Genomic DNA, 9939 nt, shown 5'->3' with positions numbered 1-9939 from the left:
TTTTAATGCAATTATTCAAGTTGAGCAATTCAGATTCAGTTCTAAATGATTCAAATTCAGTTTCTACTGGCACAAATATCAGCCCATAGAAGAGTTGCAGGTCCTGGCGCTCTACTCTAATGTGTGTCCTTACTTGGTATCATCAGCCACTTCCACCTCTGCATTGGCTGTGATTGGTGCGTTGGAGTGCCCTGCGGTGGGATCGTCTGTATTAAGCTCCCCATTGGTTGAACTCATCACCTGGAGGCGGGGAATGGAAGACAGAGGGATGAGCACAGATGTACTGATGTCCTATATTAGAGGGATTCAATTAAAAAAAACTTACATTACGTCCACATTAAGTGAGATAAATCTGAAAAACACTGTTTATGTGTGAAAACCACATGCTTCCACACAAGTGTTTTCTGGTCATTTTGTAAAAAGTCCTTTTTTATACAGACACACCAAAACAGTAGAAAACTCTTCTTCCTTACAGCCAAAAAGCAATGTGACAAACAGAGCCCAGGTGAGTCTCAGCAACTTAAATCTGTGTCCTGCTCCCCATCCTCAAAGGAAAAGTTTTCAAATGTAGCCAGCTTAATGTGGACGTGGTCTTAGTAGTCCATAAGAGCTGTGACATCCAGGGTAGACACCTAAACAGGCATTGTAAACATTCACTTTGCTGCCATGCAAAATAGCGGCACCTCTGCTTAAAGGTCCAGTGTGCAGGATTTAGTGGCATCTAGCAGTGAAGTTGCAGATTGAAACTTACTGAACACCCTCACGTCTGTATTTGACGACATGGGAATGATAACGGCTGAGAAGTATGTAGGAGAAACAACAGTGGCTGCAAAAGGCCCTATCTACAGTGAGTGTGACCCACAGGGTGTGCAGATAAACACAGGTCAGGTAACAAAAACACAATGATTCCAATATTCAGGTGATTATACACTTTTATATTGCATTTTGGCCAATAGAACCTCCTAAATGTTACTCACTGGACCTTTATTGATGGCTGACTTACAGAATTTATCACAAAAAGCAATGACAATTTTATGACTTAAATCTTTTAACTGAACAGCTCACATACATGCTAGTACAAACTTGCGATTTTCAGTTCCTTTAAGCATCTTAACCATTAAACCCATTGTCTTTTCCTTTTTAAATATTTTCTCATCCTTTCAGTGCACAAGCCACTGAAATTTTTAGTTGTTTTTTTTTTTTAAATCAACTTTGCAAAATCTCTCTCACTTCAAGCTTAAAATGCAATACATAAATGGCAACGCCGCTCTCCAATAGAAACTTTGTTCAAAAATCAAAATCTATCAATATACATATTCAATACAAAAAAACTGGTCTCTTTGTCCCCCTTATGTAAAACACTGCTCCATTTAAACATATTGAGAAATATAAAGAGGTATGTTTTCACTAACTTGTAACACATTAGGTCAACAAAATCATTACACTGTTAACTTGCTCTGTGTGTCACTGTAGGCGAAATAATTACTTTTTTGACACTGGTGTCTAGTTTATACACATAATTCCTGGTTCCTGTTATTTTCCCCAGCCTTCTGATTCTTTGTTTTAATGTTTTATTTCCTCGCAGACTGCATTACTAATACACTTAGTATTTGCCACAAAAATCCCATTAAAGTCACATCTTTGATAAAATCTTAGAATACATTAACACACTACTACCAAATTATAATCCTCACAGAACAAATTTCATATAGAGCAGGTCTAGACTGTACTGCTTATAACTTTATTTACAGAGACCCAACAGTTCCCACCATGATCAAGTTCTTGGTGACAGTGGCACGGAAAAACTTCCTTTATAATACCAATAAAGTAAATAGTATGTCAGTTATCTTGAATTTGGTACATTTCACTCTGCGAGTATGCTGGACACAAACAATGAAACAATATATGAAGCATGATGCTACTTCTTACAAAGTAAGCCATGGCTACAAGGTAGAGATGGTAATGGGAAATTAGATATGTATGTATGCACAATTTTGTGCTGGCTAAACGTTGTGTTGGTTATTTCCAACTCGTATATTGGAGAAATAATCTCCTCTGTTTGCCAGCACCGGCACAAATTACGTGCAAACGCTGATGTGACCCACACAGCAGCACGGACAGTAAGCGGCTGTTCTGCCTCTCACATCTTGGATGAGAAGAGAAACAGACTGAGCTGCAACAAGGCAGAGAAGGGCGAAGAAATAACAAAAAACAGTGGTATGGGACAAATTGTTATTTTAAACATCTGTATTGGCCCAGAATTTCACAATCAGTGCGTCTTTACTAGATTGTAACAGCTGGGGTGCTTTTTTATGTCAAGCAACATAGGAAAACTACTAGTGCCTCAGAATGCATTAAATCCTAATCTGTTTCCACATGGATTACTTCAAGTAAATTCTTAACAAAAATCTAAATTCACCCCTGCACTGTGGGCTGACCCTATGCCAAGTCAAAAAAACTTCTCAGCCATAAGTACCAACTTAATTTCTGCTGACTTTCTATCTATCATAATAGTCCCATGTGAGGTAATTATTGAGGTTGTGAGGAAACAGACTTGAGGTCAGCCCTGCTGCAGAGACAGAGGAGGTCATGCAGGCAGACGGATAACAGGTAGGCAGACAGACAGGAAGCCAGCAGAGCTAACCCTTCCTCTCAGTACCTGGACAGACCCGCCCAGCCTATCAGCAGTGAGATGGGAGCCCAGCAGCTCTCGATTGGTCACTGGAGTGGGCTGGGACTCACTGCCTTTCCCCTCTGGAGACTAGAGGAGACAGGAAGCCAATCGCAGGAAAGACGAGAAGGGAGGAGGAGGATGGCGAAAAGGACAAGTGAGAAGGAAGAGGAGGGTCGCCACGGAACGGGGAAGAAGCAGTGTGGATTAGAGTGAGAGAAGAAGGAAAGGCAGTAAGGCGAGGGAGAAGTGGGGAGACAAACAGATGGATGTGAGGAGTGGCGGGGTGAGGAGCAGTACGGTGAGGAGAGAATAAGCAAAGAGTAAAAAGGAAAAAGAAAAGAAGTAGTGAGTACAGAGTCAGTATTTGGTGGAGGAGCAACAGTAGCGTGAGCACTCAAGTGTGCAGTACAGTGAAAGTGCACAGGAGAGTGTGCACGTGTGGAAGCCCCATGCAAAAGGGGAAGGAGGTGGTTTGTTGGGATTAGACCCAAATATGCCTGCAGTGTAACCTAACTACTGGTGCATTTGTGTTTGTGAATGTAAATGTAAGGCTGGGCGGTACAACTGGTCATTGCTCACTGTGAAATACGCAAAAAAATACTGATTGGGAAGTAGCATTTGTTCTGGTATAGAATGAATTTTTACGTCACAAAAACCATGGTAAAACCAACACATCTGAATACTAAGAAAATGGGGAGAAACTAACACAAATTATGGTAAAAAAAAAAATGTTGGTGGACCAAATGGAACACACACACACACACAGCGTCAGCTCCGAGCAGCCAAAAGACACGAGTCGCGCTGCTCCCTGTTTCCATCAGCCTTCTCTACACACATCGCAGTTAGCTCTGTTGTTCCATTATTTTCACCCCATTCACTCCTGGTATTAAAATGATATTTTTAATGCATTCTTGTTATCCTCGTTGAAACTGGATCTCTGTCCTCTGAGCAAAATCTCTGAGTAACTAGAGAGGTGGCAAATCAGCAGACTTCCTTAAGAAAAATAAACATCTGTCAACTTTATTCCTTTCTTTGTATAAAAAATATTTTGTATAAAAAATATTGTGTCAGATTGTCTCGGTGTGTTGCAGAACTGGCTTGTCGGCGACTCTGGGTGTAGATAAATTATTAGCCTTGTTAATAGCTGATCAGCTGCACAGATTAGTCACACACAGTTATTTCTTACTGTATATCATTCATTTCCACCCGTATTGCTTTTCAAGCAGTTCAGTTGAATAACACATCTTTTGGCAGAGAACAGACGGACTACGGTTATTAGAGTGTCTATTTCCACCTTCCCACTTGCTCGCTCTCTAAATTTTAACTCATACTCAATGTTAGCTAAAAACAAATACGACATGACCTATTCGTTATGTTGTGCATTTTGTGTGGATTGTGTTTACACCTAACGATAAGGTCCACACACAATGCAAGCCAGATGTGGACAGGCAGATCTGATCGCATTCAGATCACAGCGCTTTTACACCTTTCATCAGCATACAGTTTTCCTTATGCGGATACAGACTGCATAATAATACCAGGTGTAAATGAGGTCTGTTGGTCCTGCAATGCTCTGCTGTACAATTACACAGCTAAAAAGAAGTGCAGTGATTCGACTGACAACTGATGACTCGATTCATCGCCTTGTATGGGGCAACCCTACATAATACACAGTACAAGTATATCAACTTTAGAGGATACCGCCCAGCCCTTTGTGACAGCGTAATGTGTGGGTTACTTATATGAATATGTACATGAACTAGTGTTCTGCAATATCCTATTTTGCTGACACACCATGAAAACCATTTCCATTTCATACTATTTTTAATAATAGTACAGAGCAACTGGATTTCTATCGACACACGAACACAGTGCTTACTGTACACTGAGGTATTCTCCTGTCCCATGAGTTTTTCCATGTTTTGTGTAACAGCATTTTACTACAGATGCAAAAGATATGTTTTCTGACACTGGTCAACAGAAAAAAAGGCTTTCATGTCAAACTCCAAACACATGTTTGCAAACTGATCTAAATTAAAGGAAAACGCCAGGATTATATTGTGCAATGTCAGTCAGTCAGAGACATGACACATTTGGGATGAAAATATGCACCATATGAAAATATATATAAAAACATGATATTGCAATTATTTTGACAGATATTGTGATTGCAATATGAACACGAATCACAAATCACAAATTTAATTTTCACCAAAAAACAAAAACATTAACAAAACATGTTGTCTTAAATGTGGAGAACAAGATTTGTAGGCCAGGGCATCTCTGTAGAACTACAGTACTTCATTATAATGTTGTTTTGTCTCACATTTTACCTTTATAAAATTGCACCTGGCCATATTGTGATTATGCAGCTCTAGATGAAAATGAATGTCAGACACAATTTTTTTTTTTTTTTTAACCCTGTCTAGATTTTCACTGCCTTCTCTCATCTACTTTGAAAGTTTTGTTTCTCCTTTACAAAGTGTAATACTGTGCTTTTGTGTGTTCAGTTATTTGATATTTGTAGAGTATACCTGATTAGCTATCTACCTGTCCCTGCCAAGAAGCTTGTGGGTTATGGTACCACAGCAACGGAAAGGACATTTGCTCCCTGAGTTTGCCCTGAAGACAGCACTTCTCTCAAAGCTTGGTGCTATTGTGCAGGGGTATTTATGTTTCTTGGGAGGAGGCATTACCTAAAAGGCTAAAGTCAGGGAACATAAATCTCTTGTGCATAGTAAATACCACAGATTACACTAAAGACATAATTACCTACAGCCTTCCACAAAATGAACAGCGGCATGTATCTGTGGTTATCTTTAGGCAAGTATACAGTAAATGCCACTACCCAGAGGTGGGTATATGCTGTGTACTGTCTACCGTGTGCTCCGTGTGGAAATGGAATCCACTATAACTGCTGTGTATCCAGTGCGACTACAGCTGCCATCCTCTGTTATAAACTTTCCACAGCAAACTGTTGAGCCTACAGGGTATGACCAACATACATACTTTTTTCAATACCACTTAAATAAAATGTATTTTAACCAAAATAAAATACATTATACATTACAGTACAATTACTCACTTCAAAGGAGGAAGCTGTTCAAAGACCAGGGAGCAGCTGGAGAAACTGTTTTCAGTGCACTTTACTCAATCTGGATAACTGGACTAAAAGGAAAGAAACTGAATATCTGCACAGCATTGGACGATATAAAAACTGTCAATAACAAATAGTATGGCAGCAATACGTTTAGTAAAAGAATAAGAAAAAGTGAATGACTGGGGTGGGGGGTGGGATGTTTATGGTACTGGGAAATAGTGACAGAGTGAGACCTCTTACTGTCTCTGTGGTAGAGACCAGTTACCCTGGGTCAGACAACAATCCACCTTCAACTTCAGTGTGTTTCTCCCCTTTTACCTGCCGGCCTGTAAACCAGTCCATGCCACCTGAAACGCTCTCCACCTTTGGTGACGAGAGGATGTGCCGCAGCTTCCATCCGAGTAGACCATGAGGCTAACGGACTAACCAACGAGCAGATACAGGTTAGCTGCACTGGCTGGCTAACTAGCAGCACAAAGTTCATTTGGTTTTTACTTCATTCGGTTGGTACCACAAAAGCATCGAAGTTCGGTTCCCACCCTACCAACACTCAGTGTGTTCAAGCTTTTCTGTTGATCAGTGTCAAAACACGTCTACTGTCCACTGTGACTGAATTTAAAAATACTTTAGCTAACAATAACTATACTACATGAATTATGAAATGTAACAATGCGGACTTTATTGCAGTTAACTTTTGGTGTTAAAATCCTTAGTTCAGACCTCTGCAGGACTGGCTGTTTAAGTAGAGCAAAGAAAGTGACAAAAGCTGAGAGAGCAGCACTGTGAGTGAGACGCATGGCTGCTTCACGTGGCTGACACACAGTAAGTAGACTGGGACATATACTGTATAAATTATTGAATGTTTGGCAATTATGTACTGAATCTGTTCCAAATACTCTGACTCTACTTAAAATCACAAGAATGGCAACACTAACATGTTGCATATTTGTTCAGAATGAGAGTGCGTACCTGATTTTTGGTCTGCGGTGCTTTCTCTCGGTTGCTCGTCTGAAGTGGAGTCTCGCTGGCCACCGGACCAATAGGAGTGGGCTAAACACACATGAAGTGAGGTCAACATGGGATCAGAGTAAAGAAATGCACAGATGGTTACATGACGATTCTTTATGTGGACTTGATGTGCTATTATTGAGCTTAAGACCATTCTCCATTCCTAAAACAGCTTTCCTGATTTTACTTAAATTTTAATCTTTTAATTTCCCTAAATGTTTCTTTTTCATATTTCATATTCTTTATCATGTTTTATATAATTGGAAATTCCTTTTCAAACTGATGAGTTTATGACTTGTTTATTTTTATTTTTTGTTAAGTACTTTGTACAGTGCATTCATTTATTATTTTTCTAAACTAATTACATCAAATGTAGCAGCCTGAGAGTGCTGAATGTTACAGCATTGTGTACTACTAGCTCACATTATTTGTTTTCTGCTGACCACATTCGATTAAAACTTGGAGGAGGAAGTGACTTTAGGTCTAAGTTAATGACTTCATCACTTCCTGTTTACACAGTAAATGAGTCATATGATTATGTATCACTACTGAACTGACCTCTCAGCATCGACCCTGCTCCAAACCTCTTAAGGCCTCTGCACACCAACCCGATTATTGGCCGTTGGACGTCGTCGGACAGTCGAATCGGTTTGGTGTGTCCCGTGCCGTCGTCAGTCAGCGTCGGCGTTCATTTTGGCCGATTCGACATGTAGAATCGGCTCAATGACCAATCTGATTGGTGGAGTGCTAGCCCTTGACTAGCGAATCAGTGAGTGCACGAGAAAACCGGAAGTGACGATGGTAAACAACGCCAGTATCTTGTTATTATTAGCCATCGTATTTTCCGTTCGCGAGTAATCAATAACGATCCTTGTTGACTACTATCAACACTCTCTGATGAAAACAATGACTGACGACAGCGTGCTCTGTGTTTACTAGGTCTAGAGTGATCCGTCATTTCCGGTTTTCATTTTTTTTGGGCGACAACACAGATTAGCGCCGCCTGCTGTTATGGGGACGTATTACGCCTGGCGCATGCGCAGAACGTACGCTCCAGTTGGCGTCGGTTTGGTGTGTTCGGAGGCATTTTTTTGACCGACTCGAGGAGACGGGAGCCGACTGATCAGTCCGACTGCTTTTCTGCCGACGGTCGGCCGTCGGGTTGGTGTGAGGAGGCCTTTAGGCTATCTTAAATGTGGAGAGGGTGTCAAGATGATAGGCTAACAATGCAGATGTATTGCTGTGCTATTGGATAGATGTGACCAGCTGATGAGAACAGTTGATATCACGATTGACAGCCCCAGATAATGACAGCAAGGAAATTATGGCTGAGATAAGTGAATGTAGGATGGAAAGTACTACAGGCCTACATACAAAGAATAGTCTTCCTGAACGTTTGCTCGAGATTAATTAGTTTAACTTGTCTGAAGGCTGGTGTTCCATTGCCCCAGCAGAATTTTTTTCATTATCAATTAATCTATTCATCACTTTCTTGATTAATCGATTAGTTGTTTGGTCCATGTCAAATGTCAGAAGATGGTGAAAACCATTACTTTCTCAAAACCCAAGGTAATGTCCTCAAATGTTTTGTTTTGTCCAGAACCCAAAGATATTCAGTTTAGTGTTATAGATGACTAAATACACCAGAAAATATTCACATTATAGAAGCTGAAATCAGATCACAAATATAAAACACAGGTTGTGCAAAAGGGTATAAAGCACACCTCAGTCTACTGTTTTGTAGATGTTAAAGAATTAATGATTCAAGGATTTGTAGGGATTTATTTTTACTGTCATTTAAAATGCAGGGTTGTATAATGAAATTCAGTGCTCAAAAAGGATATGACTGAGTTTGTTATAGAGTTTAATTTAATAAAGCTGTGATATTTGTATCACTGTATTGTATGTTTTTCTTGTCTCTTCTAAGATTTGACATGCCATCACAGGCTATGGTATACATTTTCACATTCATAACATTTAATCTTATACTTCCTGTCACCATGGGTAGAGTAAATAACCATCATGCTATCAATGTTAGTCCTTCATACTACCTATCTAACCTGCTGTTTCCTCACTTTATCCCTTCATGCTATCAGTGGCTGGGACAAAAAGCAAAGCGAAAGGTGAGTTATTGCCTACATTTTCTTGCTACATGATTTATGTTGCACACAGTTCCCAATAAACAATGTTTGGATCGCCCTTTTATCTCCCCCAAGAGCCCAGGAAGCATTAACATACACTGCTTGCTGCAAAGCATTCTGGGCATTTTTTAACCTTCATTTCTTTAGGAGAGGTTTGCTGAACATGCTTGCTCTTTCTCAGATACAACCTGCTTCACATATGTGTAGATTCACATGTTCACACCAGGGAGCTGCCTGCCTCACCCAGTCATGCTTTTCCTCTATTTGGCCACTGTGCAGCTCCACTGGAGCAGCTGGGGGGTTGTTCCTGGTTCAAGGACACCGCAGCGGTAGATGAGGGAGGAGAGTGTTTCTCATTTGCTTTCCCAACCCAGATTTTCCCAGACATACTGTGCAGTCAAACGGGAGACCTTCTGGTCACAAGCATGCTTCTCATACTTTTTATTTTACCGCTGCCCTGCAGTAGTTAATGCTTTGTCCTGATATTTGATGGTGTAGGTATTCACTTTGTTGCTATTGAACCTGATCTGTTCCCTAATAAATTGTCATTTTCAGATTCATTATGCACCAGGCGTACAAATCTAGTACTAAGGGTGTTTTTTTCTCTTTTTTGCTGCTCCCCCACAAATTACTTCAACCTTTTGAGAAAAAAACTCTACTACAGAATATGTGATGATTTACAGACAGTTTCTCTTTCTTTTATATTGAATATACATGTTCTGTTATTGCTCATGTTCTTGGTGATACTACTGTAGCATCCTAACATCATTACCCCAGTGTCTCAGTGACTCTGCCTGTATGGTTATTGATGCCACTGTTAGTGCTGTTACTTATGGATTCTGTAAAAAAAAAAAAATGTATTTGCTAGTTGTTTTGTCTTGTCTGCTTGACTTGTTTTTTTAAGGAAATTTGAGGAGCATACTGTATTCTTTTCTATGTTTTACAGTGAAATGAAATCCTAACATGCCTTAACATCATATACTCATGCGTTATTTATTATTAGGGCCCGAGCACTG

At 40.1% G+C, this 9939-nt stretch overlaps 1 pseudogene; it reads right to left on the bottom strand.

The window, feature by feature from the left end:
• Positions 1–9939, bottom strand: part of LOC118334343 — a 20188-nt pseudogene that overhangs the window by 1275 nt on the left and 8974 nt on the right.

The sequence above is a fragment of the Morone saxatilis genome, unplaced genomic scaffold (assembly GCF_004916995.1).
Source record: "Morone saxatilis isolate NCDOM2014 unplaced genomic scaffold, NCSU_SB_2.0 Contig23, whole genome shotgun sequence".
Taxonomy (NCBI): Eukaryota; Metazoa; Chordata; class Actinopteri; family Moronidae; genus Morone; species Morone saxatilis.
This window is presented reverse-complemented; position numbering and strand designations above follow the sequence as displayed.